This window comes from Chamaea fasciata, unplaced genomic scaffold (genome assembly GCF_029207755.1).
Source record: "Chamaea fasciata isolate MVZ Bird 193981 ecotype frontalis unplaced genomic scaffold, bChaFas1.0.hap1 SCAF_5, whole genome shotgun sequence".
In the NCBI taxonomy this organism is placed as follows: domain Eukaryota; kingdom Metazoa; phylum Chordata; class Aves; order Passeriformes; family Sylviidae; genus Chamaea; species Chamaea fasciata.
Window position 1 is genome coordinate 20178760 of NW_027094090.1, and position 19487 is coordinate 20198246.

At 38.0% G+C, this 19487-nt stretch overlaps 1 long non-coding RNA gene across 1 annotated transcript; it reads left to right on the plus strand.

Annotated features, from left to right (window-relative positions):
* The first annotated feature begins 450 nt into the window (after nucleotides 1–450).
* Nucleotides 451–19371, plus strand: LOC136290139 (uncharacterized). The gene is made up of 3 exons (XR_010720993.1): nucleotides 451–663; nucleotides 5683–5762; nucleotides 18849–19371. It is a non-coding gene; the product is annotated as an uncharacterized lncRNA (long non-coding RNA).
* Nucleotides 19372–19487: the final 116 nt, after the last annotated feature.

The window sequence follows — 19487 nt, forward strand, 5'->3', positions numbered from 1 at the left end:
CATTTACTTCTTCTCTTTTCCTATTCTTAATATTACAAATAATGGCTCTCATAATTATGAATTAAAACAAGGTTTCTATGCTAGCAAATCAATAATATTTATAAATCTACATTTATTATATAGATTGCCAATGCCTTTTGTCTCAGGGGGAGATATTTCTGAATCCACAGGAACAGGTTCTTGCTACACAGTATTTATTACTGATGATACACAAACATTCCATAAAATAGGAGAAGAAAACAAACACAACAGCTATATTAAAAGGGTACTGTTCAAAAATCTAAACCCCATTGGAAGTGGCAAACAAAAGCATCCAGTCAGCTCCATCCTGCAGCAGATGAGTATGGAATTAGTTGCAGGTGCTCAGCTTTTCAGCGTGTCTCTCTCAGTCTGATGTGTCCTTTAAGAGGCAATGGCACACATTGCTGCACATGTTCAGTTGCTCTACCTTTGTGCTGCAGCCCTTTGCTCTGTAAAATGTTCTTCTCAGTACACAAAAGCAGCTGCTGAAGAAACTGTTTCAGACCGAGGGTGAGAGAACTGGTGGCAGGATCACTAAGCAAACTCCAGTAGAGACTGAGAGAACAAGACGGTGCAGAGACACCGAAGGAACTTCTGTGAAAAACAAAAATATCAGCATTGTTGCCTGTCGTCGAACCCCAGGTGAGATTGAAAAGCCACTAGAGCCTTTTTGCCTGTAGATCTATGGACCTGCATTATGCTTGACTCAAAATGGTTCACCTTAGATTAAGAAAAAGAATATTTTTCAGAAATGATACCAAAAGCTTTTTCTATTTTCTTCGCTTCATCAATGATGATTTTTTACCCTAGAAAAAAATAACCGTGGGGGGACTTATCTGTATCTTTTGAAAGTTTCACTGGTCAATATTTAATTAATTAATTAAAAATTCCACTTGACAGAGGCTTCAGGAATGTCTATAGCTAGCTAAATTATCCAAGTACTACATCAGTGCCTCCTGAAAATTGTGGAGGAAAGCCAAATGGACAAAAATGGATGCTTGGCTACTTAATTCACTTATGTTGAAATACATTTTACTGTAATCATTTGTAGTGAGAGATTTACCCTGGAAAAGCCCCAAAAGCTTCATGTGAAACATGCCCAGCTATTTCTGTTAGTGCTTTATTTCAGGCAAGGGTTTTTTACATTGCTCTGGCCATGCAGCGATCTGTAAAGGGAACCTACTCTGATACAGTTTGAAAAGTGCATTTTGTACTTGGCTCTCCCTTTGATCGAATTAATCTGGTCTTTTTTGTAGTTCTAAATGAGGCCTATGGGCTGACAATGTAGCTGTTTAAAGGGGATTTTAGGGGATAATAGCCAATGCAAATAGTGCCATGAGAATGGCAACTTGCTTTTGCACTTTCAATCACATAATAACAGCAAAGAAAGCTTTTAAAATGAATTGAAATTTTGTGGCTTGCCATCTGGGATTATTTGGGGAAACAGTTCTGAATACTATGGTTGTGTAAAAGAATGGTACTATGGGACACTCTTAAGCTGACATGTTTCAGATGGCACCCTTACGCTAACTACTGCAAAGTTGGCTAGCATTTTTTTTTTATTATTTTCTTTCTTCTGGATTATCTGCAAAAAATTCTCTTTGCCGGTATTTGGGGCTGAAAAACTTTTCTATTGTTAAAGAATTCAATTCAAACCCCTTGCAGCTGCTGATCCCTTTATTGTTCCAAACGTTATGTATACGCGTCTCAGATGAATGTAGCCAAGCCTTTTAGTGCTTTAATAGGTGTCTGTGTAAAGGTCATTTATTCTGCAGTACTTGTTTTAACAAAAGTTTATACACAAACAACAACTATAGCTAAAACATTCACATTAATCAATGCTCTTTGCAGTGTAAAATGCAGAGAGAAAAAGCCCAAGTGGAGAAAGTATGTCCAAACATGAGAACTCTTTCTGTGTTTAACTCTGAAGCAGTGTGTATTTTAGACTCTGTCATCAAAAACTGATGGAAAAGTAGATTCAAAGTTATTCTGAGCAAGTGTTGATAATTCCAGAATTTTCAGGACAAGTGTAGTTTTGATGAGGTCATTGAAAGTTATAATACAGAGGAATCAGTGGATATGTGGTGTATATACATATACGTATACGTATACATACGTACATATCTATATCTATATCTATATATTTATATATGACTTCTCTTTTTCAATTCGTTTTGGAACTGAGCTTTAGGCTAGCCAGCACCTTGACATTTCAGTTGGCATGGTTGCCTTCCTTTCTCTTCCTATTCCTATTCCCTTTGTCTTAGCTCCAACTGGCTGCCCTTACGAATGGTCCTTGAGGAATTAGGGTGCATATCAGATGTTTCAGATGAGAAGAGCTGAGTACACTTCTCTGGCACACAAGATTTTTCTTTTTATAGAAATATTAAAATACCATCTGTAAGTTTTAGGAATGTAGGTCATGTCCATGGAGGGTTTAAATTTGAGGTTATGACAGATGTTGGATGGTAAATTAAATATTTGGCTCCAAGTCTGTAAATCAGCTTGGTTCCATCGACTTCCCTGGAGTTAGTTCTGCTGACACACATGTAATGAGATCAGATTTTGACTATTTAACTACTCAGTTGAGCTCAGTAGAATATAAATCCATCAGTGATATGAGGGATGAGGCTTGTCAGGAAAATAATGTGCAAGCTATGGTAAGGACACAAAAAAAGCAGGACCAGAGAAGCCCAATTGCTTGATCTCTGATCGAAGAAAATAGAGAAAAGGAAAAAATAGAGAAATCTGTATTTCCTTGTTTGCTATTTAGTTTTTTTTTTCATAATTTTTAGGAATAATAGATTATGCTCTGATCTCTAAACATGGAATTTTTAAATGTGTTACAATGAACTTACTAGTGTTGCTGCTAGGGGCATTAGGGTATACCACTCCACAAGTCTGTGTCAAGATTTATACATGGATTGCAGTTACTCTGTACTGAAAACTTAAAAATCAATTGTTACAGCAGAGGTTTGTGAAAAATTGACATGTATTCCACTATGTTGATCATTTGATCTACTGCTGTGGGCTCTGCCAGATATGTGAGGGCTGTTCTGTCAAAGATTGCAGTGAGACTGCCCTATGTCTCCAGTCTCAGATTCCAAGCTAGCACAGCTCAGGTGCTCTAAAATGCTACCTCTGCCACAGAGACAGGCTGCCTGTGGGTGCCTCACACACGACGTGAGAGAGTGTCACTTCCACTTCGCAGCCATTTGAAAATAGGTGGAAAGTTCAGTGTTGGGAAAGTTGTTGTACTGTGTTCCTCTGAGCCAACACTGTTAATCTCATGGATAACTACATACTGCTCTAGCTGAAGCTTCCAGGTGGTCTCCAAACCAGCCACATGTGTAATGTATTGTAATAATCCCATTTGGCAGCAGCACAGACACAGCTAACTGTACCTAGGTCTTCATCCAAGCAAAATGACTGCAATTTTGCCAGAGAAGACCAAGGTGCCAATGCACTTGACTAGTGTGATGACTGGTCAAAATCCCATTTCAGAAAATGCAAATCCTTCTTGCTTTGGCAGGTAAATCCTATTGCTATAAATATTCTAAATATTTCATAATAACAGCACAGTGATTCTGTGGGGGAGATACAGAGTAATCACTACATAATCCACTACAAGAATAGCAAGAGGGATAGGGAATGCCATTATCAGAAGTGGAGGGAAAAATTTCCTCCTCACAGTTAATATAGCCTTAATAAGACTAAAAAACATAAGGAAGTAATAGACCCAAGCAGAATGTGCTGTCAGTCACAGAGGTATGTTTCCTATATGAGAAAACAGAATTTTCTGCTAAATTCATTCCTGAAAGGTGAGAAGCAGTGGGAAGTGTCTATTACAGAAGCAGGAGACCACTAATCAGCTGCTTGGCTGATCAGTACTCTGTTGCAGTGAGAAGTAGCAGGCCCTGGCCAGCAAAGCTGCTGCTGTGTGCAGAAACTCTGGGAAGGCAGCACCTGGCACCAGCTTCTTGAGGACATTCTGAATGAGGTTGTTTTGCCTGAGAACAGGAGGAAATCCAACACTGTGCTTTAGGTTGACATGATCATGCCATTTGGTAGACATTATTCATCTATTTTAAGTCAGGCAATGGCTCCATCAACACTGTTAATGATATTCAGTGTTCTGGATAGCTTAATATAAGAGTTTCCACAGCATAATTTGATTTTTCTGAATAAGGCGAAATGTTTGTAGGATACTATTATGCCCATATCAGGTGCAATTTAATAAAATGAGGAATCAGTCAAATATCTAAATGGCTTTTGTAATGCATCTACAGCTAAGCCTTTAGCTGGTTAATATCCTTTTACCTTGTACTTCAAATTGCAGACCTGATCTTATGAATCTCAGATAATCATTCTTCAATTTTTTTTCCCCCCTGCTTTTTAAGAAATTCTGTTGCTTCAATTTCTACCACATTCATGACTGCAAACTATGTGCAAAAGAGGTGTTTGCATCAAATTTGTGTTTAATATTGCATGATGCAGCAGGTGTAAGGGCAAAATGCATCTGTTATCCCTGAGCAACACCTACAGTCCTTCAGCTTGCTTTATCACTAAATCAGCTATGAGGCTTTGTAGCAACAATAAACTGATATTAACATTAAATATTGTATTCTGAAATAATGATTCTAACTTAAAGGCTGGAGTGACCAATAACCAAAAAAAAAGTCATGCATCATGAAGAAAGCTGGTAACTTGATCAAAAGTTTAAAATAAGTAAGGTTAATACTATCACCAAGTGCTCAGAAATGTGTGTTTACTGATTGGTGACAGGCAACTTTTTAATTTGCTGGACCATCTACAACAAGAAAGTTGCAATCTTGTGTATCAACTCACACAATATTCTTAATCTTTGAGAGCCCTCTATTCTTCCTGATGCAGCAAAGCTAATAATTATAATACAAAAATAGCTAAATACCCAGGATATATATAATTATTTTGTCACTCACAACTCAATTATTTTAGTTCAGCATGAACTGGGCATTTTGCCTTTAATACAGTACTTGCATAATTCCTTTACTAAAAACTCATAACCTCAAATTCAAAATCCTGTGGCAGTAAATGTGGTGAAAGCTTTTGCACAAAAGACGTACACCAATTTGTTTGTAGTTTATTGGAGGAGTTGGCAGGCTATGCAAGAAGTGGAGAAGTGCTGGGACTTAATATTTTCACTGATTTAATATCCAGATTCTCTGATTAAATCTGTAGATAAATTATGATTGTAGCTGTTTCACAAACAGGAATACATGGTCTCTGCATTGATGAGTGTAAAACTCTGCTGATGTTGTCAGTGTGTGTGAGGGTGTTTTCTCAGCACATAGCCCACTAGTACTCTTCATGGGAGATGTTACCAGTTGGGTGGAGTTTTTTCAGTCTTTTCCCAGTTTCATTTGAAATGTTTATTCTCCTGAGAATAAAGCTTTTTTGTTTTAATGGGCAAGGTGAGAATAATAGGTTTAAAGTTACTGACTCCTGTGATTTGGTGCAGGAATGCCATGTTTCCTTGTGACTCAGAGCACCATGCTGGATTCACATTAACCAGAATATACTTCCAGTAAAGAAATAAGAAATAAAAGTGCTTATGCCGTTTCTCTCTCACCCTTCTGTCTAACAAAACTCGATATTTTCTTTGTCTGGTACCATTCACAGATACTATACTCCAGAACTCTGAAACAGACTGAACCACAACAAAGAAAATCTTGCTTGGAGACTTAATTACCTGAATTGAGGTGAATCTTAGCCATTTTATACTTTCTATCTCAGATACCAGTGACTGGCGTAGACAATTACCTCAGAATAAATCATGACAGCTGGGAGGGGAAGAGCCCTGTGAGATAATCAGGTTTAGATCTTACACTGAACACAGTTCAGTTTGGCTAGTCATAGTCTGCCAATCTAACTTGCTTTCTGTAGATTTGAATATCTAGGCTGATCCTATCCCTTGTTTTCTTTCCTGTAAATAGGAAATACGTCACACTAGTGCATATAGCACATCTAGGAGTTACTAATGTGTTGAAGAGATGTAGAAGTGTTCTTTGATCAAGACACCATTCCTCTGAGCAAAGAAGGGTGCACAGGTCACAGGGAGAGTGCTGAAGCCCATGCATGACACAAACGGGGAACTGGGACTTTTTTTAGCTCTCATTTACACTGGAAGAGGAAATGTGTTTTTTTTTTTTTTTTTTTTTTTTTAAATGTGCTGAAGGCTGAAATAATTATTTAACAGTTGAAAAGGAGCCTACCAATCACCAGACAAGTAAAGACGAGACTACCGTGACCTTGAATGACTACAGGATTTGCTGCCAGTTCAGTTTAGTGTTCAATTTGTTGCTGATGTTGCTTCTTTCCAAATATGCAGGAGCCATACAGTAGGAAACACGGGGCACATACTGAAACATTGCTTCTTAGGTCTGCAAGAGTTTAGATGGCTGTTACTAATGTGCCTCTTTGCTTTGCTAAATACACTCTGAAACAGGGTCATGAAAGTTGGCTTTGTCTTTAGATGCTGGACTTGGAAAGCCTCAGTTCTCTAATCACACGTCTTTGTTCTGGAGTGTAATTATAGTAGCTGATTATAGTAGTAAGTCTTTATTATCTGTGAGGGCAACCAGTAGGGCGGTAGGAGAAACTTGTTGTTATGCTAAAAAGCAAGCAGATCCAGTTGTCTCTTTGTTTGTTTTTCTGTAAAGCTTACCTCCTCTTCTAGTAATTACTCATAAACAAAGCTCAGCCCACTGCTAGGATAGGAGGAATGCTGCAGTACAACTTCGCTCTTCACACATCTCACTTTTTTGTAGGAAGGGAGCAATGGAAAAGATACCACATTGCTAGTTTGTTCTTAGACAGCTTCCATTGAAGCTGCTGTTGTCCTGAAGACTGGTATTTAATTTCCAGGTTCCATCTTATCCTTAGAGGGATCCAGATGGAAAAGCTTCTGTGTTTAAATTACACAAAGTCTTTCAGTGCTTTGCAGGATGCATTGGTTACTCTGGTTGACGTGCAGATCTCAGGAAACAGTCTTTAGATATGAAAGATGTGCTGGTGTGTATTTATTTGTTGGAACTGTTGTTAGACATCAGCTGCACATGGATGTCAGCAGATATGGATATCTACTTCCAGAAAGACTGGACATCAAATCTTCACTTTTTGTCTCGCATTTGGTTCTTCATATCCAGGTGACTTACACGTGGATGTAGGTGTACTAGTTTAGATTGAACTCTCGGGTCTTCTGAAAATGAAGGACTGTAAAGATTCTATCACAGTTTGGCACACTTGTTACCAACAGGTGTCAGTGTTGTAGTGTGTTTTTATTGCCCGGGATCTGCTCCTGCTCTGCTTTGCCAGAGAAGCTTTGCTTCAGATGCTTCAGTAACACACCACACACACTGATGCACATATGGCTTTGGCACATCCTGTCCTCAAGAGCTGCTACAAAAATAAGTACTTTTCTCCTGGTCATGCATGGTAATGAAGGCTATTTGGAGAATGTTTCATACTGAAGATTGCTAAATTAAACAAAGCTCATCTAGTGATACAGCAATAGATAATGACAGTGTTTGGAAAGTGAAAGGAAGGATATAAAGCACTGTAAGTCTAGATAATGGCTAAGAAACTTGCAGTACTGGTAGCTACCCTCTTCTTAAATAACTGTTAAGGTTGCCTACAGTCTCTTGGTTTGATCCATTAAAGGAAAACGGTTAAGTATGTTTATGGAAAAAAAATTCCTTATTTTCTGTACAGCAACAAATAGATATATTTTTTTTTCTTTTATTGATAGTGACAACAAGAATCTAGTCATAGGGACTTTTAAGTGAAATTAAGACTACATGTGACAGGACTAAGATTTGCTGGATCATTTTCAAACATCAAAGCCAAAATATTTTAACAGTGGTGTCTAAACTAAAGATCTGCATTCACAGTTAAGCCCACAGGTAACAGATTTATAAAGAGTCTCCATCTCTTCCTCACAAATATTTGCCTTACTGAATCTTCAAACAACATATAGAGCCCATGATTTGTAGCAGAGACCTGGTTTGGTATGTGCATTTCTAATAGACAAGAGCAGGTAAATTCCCATGTTAGCTAAGCAGAACAGCTCGACATCCATTTCTGTCCAGAGGCCTGCAGAATTCACACACTGGGTGTCTGTATGTCACCCTGCCTGGCAGGGATGTTCTGAGCATATCTAGCCCACAGTGGCATCACTGAAAGCAAAAGATAAGGACATCTCCATTTCACATATTCCATATAAGCAAGAGCAAAGAGATTTCTGTTTTATCTTTTTTCATTTTCACTTCAGCATCATATTGAGACACCTTTCCTTGCTTTCAATTTCATCTGCTATGACCTACCAAGCATTTAACAATCTTCTGTCTGGATGAGTCAGGGTACTATTCATTTTTCAAGTTTTATTACTTGCTGAGGGCACTGTTTTGAAAAAAAAACATAGGGACAGGTTTCTTTAGGATATTAAAGACTGACTTTGGAAAATCCTAGGTGGGGGTAAAAAATCCGAAGTTTCACTGGGTGTTGTGCATAATGTTAATTATTTTTTGGTGGTATAATTTTGTGAACCTGGGAAGTGTGAAAGCTATATCTAAGAAAGTATCTGACTCAGAAAAAGAAAAAATGTTTATGTGTAATAGATTATAATCTGAGAAATAATTCATTTGTCACAAAGTCTTCCTGATTTATGCAGTTGTGTGATGCAGGACTGTCAGTCTCAGTTGTTCAAATACTAGGAGCTGAGCTCCCAAAACCTTGTCTTAAAATCGTGATTTAAAAGATAGTGGGTTTGTCGTGCTTTTAAGCCCAGCTGGAAATGAAACGCCATGCAGCTGCTCACTCACTCCCCCTTTTCCTCCCACCTTGGTGGAATGGGGAGGAGAATCAAAGTAAAACTTTTATGTTGTGATAAGAACAATTTAGTAACTGAAAATACAGTAAAATGCAGTAATAGATGTAGATAACAATGATAATAAAAAGGAAAAAAATCCAAGGGATGCACAGTGCAATTGCTCATGACCCACTGACTGATCCCAGACCTCCTTCCAAAACCCAGATTGGCTGCCCTTGAGGGTAACAGAGTAACTCCCCCGGTTTATATTCTGGGCATGATGGTCTATGTTGTTGAATATCACTTTGGTCAGTTGGGGTCACTTGTCCTGCAATGCAGCTATGCTTCCTCCCAGGCTGGTTTTTTTATTTGCATATCTCCTCAGTAGCAGAGCATGAGACTAGGAAAAAAAAAAAAAAAAAGTGCTCAATTTAGAATAAACATGGATTAACAAAACCCCAAAACATTAGTGTGTTATCAGCACCATTCCCACTATAAATCCAAAACAGCACTATAACAGCTCATGACAAGAAATTAACTCTACCCTAGCTGAAGCCAGGACAGGGTTATATTTGCTTACTTATTAAAATTTTTCTTTGTCCATTGGAAAAACATGATTAAAACAGCACAGTGCAAAGCAGAAGAGATACCTTATTTCCCTCCAGAAGTGGATAAACACAAAAGTGTAAGATGGTGGACATCTAGTAAAATTTTCCTTTTTCAGGAAAAATGTTGTGTTTGAGAACTAAGTAATCACTACTGCCCAAGAGTTACCTGCTGCAATGTGCTGACTAGGTGCTGTATACAATACTTATAAGGAAGTAAAAAAACACCCGATAGTTAAATGCAGCAAAGCATGTAAATGTTACATGTGCACAGCGCTCTATTGAGCTGGCTCCTTGGAAAGGAAAGGTAGACAGCCTGTTGCATGTTTGTGTAAAGTAAATTAATAAATATCTCTGATTCAGTGCTACAGAAAATGTGAAAAAGCTGAACTTGAGAACAGAAGTTGATAGTAAAGGATTTTTATTGCATTGTTTAGTGTAGATATTCATGAAGAAATATGTGAAATAGGCAGGTTTATATTGCTACTGCTGATGCAGAGCACATTTGCATTGTATGCATGAAAGAAACTATTCAACAGAAGTTAACTCATGAGAGTCTAACACTGTTTCTAAGTTTAGCAAGAAATCAGTCACAGAAATGTTGGCTTTGTGACACACCTGCAAGTGTCTTACTGAGCTTAAATAAAGGCGGCCGTTGCTGTTTTATGTTGTTGATAGAAACAAAGCCAGGGTTGAACTGAAGCCCAGTACCAGAGTTTCTCTGGCTTAGATGAAAATCATAAAGCTTATGCAGTGAGTTGACCCTAGTCAGCAACCAAGAACCACTAACCTGCTTGTTCACTCCCCTTTCCCCCTAGTATGAGAGAAATTAGACAGTGAAAACACTCATGAATTGAGATCAAAACAATATAATAGTTGAAGCAAAAGCTGAATATGCAAGGAAAGAAAAAAAGGCTTTTATGCATTACTTTTCTGTGCTTGGAAAGCAGAACCTCAGCATGTGTAATGCCCTAAATACAAACTTCACTCCTTAGTCTTTCTTTCTTGAGATTTTGTTGCTGGAAACAATTTCATGTGGTATGAAGTATCCCTTTGGCCAACTCAGGTTGGCTGTCCTGGCTTAGTCCCCTCTTGGTTTCTCACCTACCAGTAGCAAATTCACTGTGCAGGAGGTGTTCAGTCAAAAGTGGGGTACTGTTGTGTCGCAACACTGGTTTAGTCAGAGATCCAAAATGCACCAGAATATAGGGTGCTATGAAGATAGATAACTCTATCACAGCCAGACCCAATATAGATTACTAAGACAGAAAACGTGGGGTGTGAAGGATTAATTAGAAATTTGTGCCACCATTTCTCCCCCTGCCTGCCTCTCCCTCCCCTTACTGTCTGCTGCTTAAAAAATTAGTGGTCTGGAGAAAAAAAAGCATGGTCCTCATCAAAACCTGTCACACATCTCTGACAGAAAGTGACAGAGGTTTGTATACTGGTTTGTTGTAACAAGACATCCTGTTTGCAGTCATCTAAATTCTTTCTGCAATATCACATGTCACAGCTCTTCTGAAGAAGAATAGTAATTCCACAGGACATGCTGAAGCAAATTAAGCAGGAGTGTAGGTTCAACTTTAATAAAAATGATGGAACAGTGCTTGCAATGTGTCACACTTTATATGGTGTATGAAAGAAAATCAAATGCCATCTACAACCCCAGTCTTATTCATGTCACTAGAAGTTACAGACACAAAACTGCAAATACTCAGCAAAAGTGAAACACATCAGTCACTTTATTATATTAGTATAAAAGATGATTGGCATGGTATTAATTATTATTACAGATGATTCACATTAATATAAAAGATGATAAAGCATAAGTTTTATGATTTAGCAGTGAGTTTTATTTATTTTAAGGTTCCAAATGCTATCTAAATCTTCGCACAATCTATTGAGGCATAATGCACCTCATGTCTGTAGTGACACAGTTGAATGTAAATACAGGAAAATCAATAATATCATAAGCATTTAACATAGGACTATGACGATGGCTCTGCTGGGAAATGGAATATGATGTTATTGCCAATGTAACGTGAGGGACTAAATTTCCTTTCTCAGAGTTGACTGTGCCACTTGGGGCTTCCCTGATGGCACAGTACGCAACATAGCCTTGCCCTGTTCCTAGAGTCTACCACTGGGCCTGCCAGGTATATGTTCCTCTGAGGTTTCAAAATGCATCCTCCAAACAGAAACAGAGCTGATCCCCTGAAATACACATTCTAGAAAACATTTTCCTTTTTTTCTCAAATTAACAATGAAATTAACTACTTAAAATTCATATGAAGACACAAGATCACAAGGCAAATTCCTGACTGATGGTCCCTTGTCTGTTCTTGGCTCCTGACATCATTGAAGTTTCGAACTTACAGTGAGGTCTGTGAAGTGCTGCTTCCTAAAGCAGAAATGACCTCACTCACAATAACCCTCAAGTGTGTAAACAGTGTCTCCTGAAACCAGAACTCTCTGGACTTGGGTAGCCAGGAGTTTTGTGCTTTCACAGACACCTCCTTCAAGGTGCTGCCCGTGAGGGTTAGACTGGTTCTGTGGGTGTTTGCCTTTGGGATCAGTGCAATACGTTCCTAACTTCTGTCATATCCACATGCTGGCCTTGAATCTTGTCAAGTAGAGAACCTGATCCGTCTCCTTCATCTAGCTCAGTTTGAAAAGCTGCCAGGTGACAGCATTGTTTCTGGTCAGAAATCTGTTAATGTGGACTAGTTTGATTATTCTTTCTTGCTTTGGCTACCTTTAAAAGGTTGTAATCAGCTACTTTGACCAGGTAAAATGAAAAGAAACATTGAGGTGAAGACGATAGATGGAAGGCTGAATGAGCTGGCTGCAGAGAAATACAAGGGAAAAGGCAAGAAATTAACTTAAAATGTCAAGATCAATACCCAGAAAGAAGGATTTTAAAGTCTTTCAAGATAATAGTTTAAATAACCCAGAATCATTGCTAGTGAGGGGAAGGAAGCAGTTGCATGGATAATACCTCTAACTCCAGCACTGGGCACAGAAACCATGGGTTAACCCCAGATCACTTGCAGAGTCTACCTCCCTTCCAGCCCTCAAAGCCTCCAGCAACAACAAGAACTTTTTTCTTCTCTTACCTGCTGGCATTGAATCTAAATATCATTAATGGCTAGGCTGCTAAACCTGCAGTGTCAGTAGTGGTCCTCCAAAGGCAATACCACACAAGCTCTCAGAACAAGCACAGCTCACCTGCTAATTGCAAGAATGCGAAAGGTCATTAGATGTGTGTTATATGAACAAGAGTGATGTGAAACATGAAGTCGAGGTGCTAGGAATGGGCTATATTCTGAACAGTCTATTCTGAAATTTCTACTGGCACAAATTCAAGTAAGTAGAGTTAATGCAACTGAAGAAATAACTGTACATTCTACAGGAAGTTACTTCTCTTCACAATTCACTGACCATGAGCTCTTAGCCTTTTACAGTGGCAAGAAATTTTTTTTTTTAAACTTAAACACAGTATTTATAGATTAAACTGTCACCTGAATAGGTCACAGCCTTAAGAGACTTTCATCAGATAATGAAATACATTTTAAAGATTAATTTTCTTGCTGAAAGAAGGTAACAGCAATACTGTTTTTAAAACCTAGTAGTAACTGAGATGCTTTCTTTCCTATGTATCTTGGTTAATATAATTTTCTTGACAAGTCTTTTCATCTTGCCTATTTTTAGAATGTATAATCCTCCATAAGTCATGCAATAACTTTTTTTCATGGCTAAAGACTGTGACATAACAAACTTGATACTGTGGTTTATTAATGTCCAGAATCTGATGAAACATATGCTTTGAAGCAGAGAGCTGCTAATTAAAAATGCAGAATAGGAAAACTAAATTAACCTGAGAACCAAAAAAACCCTTCTTCACTTATAAAGAAGTAAAAGAATTTTTTTCTACAATGATCAAATATTTTTCAAAAGGAGGAAATCCAGGAGGCAGACATAACAATTTCCCAGATAAAAAGTGCTCAAGCTTACAAGATGTCACCATAGCTTTTCTTGAGACTTTCATTTCTTTTCCTGATGGAATTGGAATACCAGATTCTCCCTTTAATTTCGTTGTGCATGTATTTTAGCTTAAAGAACAGAATCTGAAGGGAAATCAATCTTGTAGTACATAAAAGATAAATTGTAAAATAGGTGACAAGGAAAGGAAGAAAGCATTCTCCATATTCACTGGAGATAAGAAATAGCCATAAATGCTAGCAAGGGAATTTGGATTTAACATAGAGAAATTTTTAACAGTCAGAACAAATAAACCCTCGGAAAGTTGGCCAAAGGCACTTGTGGTCTTAGGGATTTTTAAGTATGGGCTGGATAAGAAGTTTAAAGAAGTGAGACAAAATTTTAAAGATAAGGTTAAATGACTGTAAGAAATTATTTGGATGCAGTTCATTCTGCTGAAAGAGCAAGGTTGGGTAGGTGGCCAATTTGAGTCTAAAATTATTTGTTGAAAGCACTTCCAGACAGGCCTGTTCTGCCTATTGCTTTGCCCTTCCAGGACAAGACTTAATCAGAGGCTCCTTTTCTCCAGGCTTAGAACCGGCCCTGGAAATCCTTGTCTCCCTAAATGAAAGCAAAATGGGGATATTTTTGCACTCTCTCTTTGACCCAAGAGGACTCAGCAAAATGTAAACCAGAATATGGGACAGAGTTAAAAAGAAATATGTTTAATCTATAATGTACTATAGGTTAAACCAACCAAAATTAAATATGTTTAACCTTTACTGCATTATTTCTTTGACTCTGAGAATTTGCATTGTAGGAAAGAAAATGGTCTTTGTCTCTCACCTTTCATTCTGCACAACAAACATGCACGTTTGGTTATTGAGAAATAGAGTCACCCACAATGTGGAAATTTTCAGCATCAAAATTTTGCTTTACTTTTTTATTATTATGATTTTTAGAGAAATTGGAGATTTTGGGGCCTGGTAGCTCAAGAGCTGAACATCTGGGTTTTTTTCTGAACTTTTGTGTGCTCATAAGTGAGGAACAAAAAGTTCAGTGAGCTAAAACTCCTGACTACTTCCTCTGAGGATGTTTCTGAGCAAATGAAGATAAAAGTTACAGCAGTTTAAACATTATTTGACTTAAATTATTTCCTTTTCTCCAGGCTGAGATTTTCTGCTTGTGAATTTACTCTTCCTGGGCAGGTGGTGTGATTGCATGGAGTAGAAGAAATTATACCACAGGAGTGTTAACCCCTTTTCTGTGATGCTGCCAACAGTTTCATTTTAGCAAGGATCTTGCCACTGGTAGATGACTTGGATGAAACAGATTTCCAGAATTTTTTCTGGAAAATAATATGGAAGTGAGGTAGATTCTACTCTTTTACTATTACTTTTGCTATTCTATTACTTTTTCTTAGTTTTCTAAGGCTATCTGTTCATTCGATGGTAGCTTGGTGCTGAATTTATTTTTCTTTTTTAATGGCATTATTCTAGGTATTACCCCTACTTTACCACACATTGATAATTCTGGAAACGGAAATGAGAAAAGGAAAAGGACAAATGAGAAAAAAAATTGTCCTCATAGACAAGGGATTTTTCCTTATCATACAATAATCATATTAAGTCTGGTTCCTTTCCTGGGCTTCATCTACATTTCTGATTTTCTTTGATGGAGACCTAAGATCTGTCTTGCTTCAAGGAGGAAGGGTTTACATTTTAAGTTCAAATATTAAACTTTGAAAATAATGCAACCTTAAAAAATACACATTTTCCTACTTTCAGAAATTTTACAAATTTTCCATTCCTAAATGTAGGGTACACCATGTACTCTTGAAGAAAATGGCACCTGAAAGCTTTAAAAAATTGTGTAGGAGGGAAAAACTATATAGTTTTAATTGTCAAAGCACCGCATTTGAGTGCTTCAGGATTTTACTGTGTCTACAGCGTACAGAAAGTGAGTGCAGGGAAAACATATCATTGCCTAGATATTTTCACATTATTTATATGCCTTTTTTCACTTAAAAATTAGCATTTGATGTCAACAAATATCTCACATCTAATCCATAAATATATGGTGAACCTAAAAGGTGGAAAAAAATTATGAAATTTTTGTTGCTGTTGCCTTGGGATTATTCTCTGTAGTCTTTTGTAAAGGCAGGAATGTTCACAGAAATGTTGTTGGAGAACATCTGATCAATCTATGTTTTGAGTTTGTAAGTAAATCTTCACATTACATCCTGGATTCTAGGAGCAATACTCACACTGGCACGAGTCAGATCCAATCACACACGACCCACATGAGCAATGAAATCTAACTGAAACTTTTAAAATTGCAGATGAACTGCTTTCATGAACCCTCAGAGCAAACCTTGTTCATCTAATTATCTACTGTGTGACTCTGAGAAACAAATACAATTATATAATTAAAGAAACTGTAAGCTACTCTTCAACAACTCTTGAACAGAAACGAGATTGATCGGTCCAGTTGTTTGAAATGTATTTGTTCAGCTGTAATAGAAGTGGTATCTGCAGAGGTTCCCTGAAGCAAATTATATCACCATTAATATGATGGCTGCTTGCCTACTACTTTATTCATATAAAACTTCTACTAATATTTAGCATGTCCAGAGAAGGGCAACAAACCCAGTGAAGGGTCTAGAGAGTAAGTCATGTGAGGAGTGGCTGAGGGAGCTGTGAGAAAAGGAGGCTGTAAGGAGACCTTATTGCTTTCCACAACTGCCCTAAAGGAGATTGTAGGAAGGGGGGGTGATTGGTCTCTTCTCCCAGGCAACAAGTGATGGGACAGGAGGAAATAACCTCAAGCTATGCCAGGGGAGGTTCAGATCAGACATCAGGAGAACTTTCTTCACTGAAATGATGGTCTGGCATTGGAATAGACTGCCCAGAGAGGTGGTAAAGTCACCATGCCTTGGAAGTGACAACTGGACATGTAATTTATTGCTATGGTTTAGCTGACACGGTGGTGTTTGGTCAAAGGTTGAACTAAATAATCTTGAATTTTTTTCCAACCTAAATGACTCTAAGATTCTATGATCTCCTAATGTCTACACAGAATGTTGAAGCCAAGGCTGGGGCCTCACATGTGGTGGCTGTGATGGAGATGTGCAGATAAGTTTGCAGTCTATTGCCACACAGCTTTTTGTGCCCATGAACACAAATGCAATCTGTGTTCAGTGACAATTATCAGACCTTTCTACAGTGTGCACTTCACTACTATAAAGGTTATGAAGGCTTTTCTCCTTGCAATGTTTTCATATTTCCTTTTTTGATTGTTTAATTATGTTATATATTCAGCACAGGCATATGGGAAGTTCTTCTGCTTTCACAGGTGATGTATGAATGAAAAGTCCAGTCTTTGAGATCCTCAGGCCCAGATGTCATGCTCAGCACACTCAGGCCATGGGCACCCACTTGTGTACTTGGTCCATGGGGATCTGTGTGTAAGATGTTTCATTCTTGGTTCCTGACTGTTGTTCTAGGTCTGTCAGCAGGAGTAAATCTGCTCCAACTCCAAATGATGGAGTTTGGTGTAGGCCCTATCACCTTTCTGCCATTTTCCATCACATCAGAAATGCACTTCACACTTCCATACTTCGCTCTAATGGTATTCATTCTGGTTGATAAATGTTTAGATCATATAACGATGTAATTTTCTTCGCATTTCAATATAACATACATCAACTTGTTTTCTCATTACTCTCTTTGATTATCCTGTCTTGCATCATTATCTGAAGCCTGGTATTTGTGTTCATTATTCCTGCCCTTTAATTCACAATTATTTACATTGTGCCACCATTTGAATGAAAGTAGTATTACCCTGAGAAGACAAGAAGCTACTTGTGTTGGCAGTAGAAGACATTACTAATTCTGGAAACTCTAAGCTGTCCTAGGTGCAGGTGCCCAGGCCCTGGCCATAGGGGCTGTGGAGTGGTGTCTGTGAGGAGAGGCTGTGGCTATGCTGTGATGGACACAAACAGTTCCAGGTGCCTCCAAATGATTGAGGCACAGCTGAGCCTCTCAGCCATGCTGGCAGTGCCTCTGGGAAAATGTATTTTTAAAAGGGGAAAACATTTTGTGGCAATGAGGAGTGAGGGAAAAAGTGTGATGAACAGCCCTGTGACATCGTGGTCAAAGAAGGAGGAGGGAAGGAAGTCCTTCAGGTGCTGGAGCACTTTGCAGCATGTGAAGGACCACTGTGGAGCAGATGGATATTTCCTGAAAAACTGCATCTTCTGGAGAGCCCACATGGGAGTAGATATTTCTGAAGGGGTGCAGCCCCTCAGAAGGACCCACATTGAAACGGGAAAAGTGTGAGGAGTAAGGATTGGCAAAGAGGAGCTGTTCTGGATTGACTGTGACCCCAGCCCCCAATTCTCCATTTCTCTGTGCAGCTTGAAGGTTAGGATGGGTGGAAGAATTGGGAATAAAGGAATGAAACTGGACCTAGGAAAAAGGGATGGGTGGAGGGAAGGTGCTGTTTTAATTTTTTTTTCTATTCAAATCTAACTTAATTGGCAATAAACTAAATTCCTCCCAAGTCAAATGCCACTTGTTAAGTGACCTCCCTGTCCTCATATAGGCTCATTAGGTTTCTTTTTTCCACTTATTTTCTTCCCTTGTTCTGCTGAGAAGGAGGAGGGTGAGAGCATGTGGATCAGTGTCTATTAGGTAGTCAAAGTCAACTCACCACACACATAACCTCATGAAGCCAAAGAACTTTCAATTATTATTATATAATATAAGCATTTTTAGATGACACTGAAGGTAAAATGATGACTGTTATTTTCGAAATATAAAAAAAAATCTACATACCTCTAGGATCTCCTGTGGATTTGATGGATCTTCCATGTTTTCATTTTCCAGTATATTCTCCCTCTTAGTTATCAAAGTTCTTCAAATTTATAATGCTACTTATGAAAGAATTGCAAATTGTTACTGTATGAATCCTTTCTCCCATGCTCCTGCCAATGATTATTAGAAAATCCACTTTCAAATATAAAAAAACAGTTGGCAACAATGGCATGCCTTTCCACTATAAAATCCACATGACTTTTCTTCATTGAATATTGTTGCTTCATTGAAGCATTCTGCATTCTACTGACAAGAAAATTTCCATGTTGAAAATCTCTCTATGATGTCAACGAAAGCAAGAACTATGAAGAAAGATTTGCTTTCCTGGTGCAGGAAAGAAGAAGAAAGCAGGAACAAGAGACTAGGTCCGTTAACTCTGAATACTGAATCAAGGTATTTTAAGAACAACTGCTCTAGGCCTTATTCATGAGGTAGGTGGTCCATTCTTTAATCTGTATGGGATTTTATTTTTTAATGTTTGTAATTCTTGATTTCTATTTCTGTTTCTCATTTTAGATACCTTTTGTAATAAAGAAGAAAGGAATGGGAAAGCAAGGACATGCACGACTGCCCTGTGAAAAACAAATTTGGGAAGGGAGGAAGAGAAATCCTGAGCCTGCTGGAGACTTGAACATATACAACATGAATATGTAATTTCATACGATTTATGCCAACTAAGCAACAATTAGTAAGATATTCTCTTCATATAGTGAAAAGCTTGATGAACTGGCCAAACCCACCTCTCTGAAACATCATAGACTTTTAAAATATGCTACAGGGCTTCCACAGAAATATGTAGCTTATGTAATTTGTTACATATGTAATATGTAACATATTTAATATGCAGTCCTCACAAAGACTGATTTTAACAACAGTTTTACAGAGCTATTATTCCACTAGTATAAGTAGTATAATTGCAGGTATAAATAGTGCAAGTATTGGCCTTGAAACTTCTATTTCAAAGCCTCATTGTTCTTTTGGACGTGGAAACTTTCATTAAAAAATTAAATCCTACCTGACTGACTTCCTTTTCTTTTGCGCCAAGGCCATTTTTTTGATAGAATTACAAATAGTGCTGGATTCTCTGTGTGGTTTATTAATTAAAGAGCTGGAGGATATGTGGCAAAAGACTTCCTTTATAAAAAAGCTGATTGT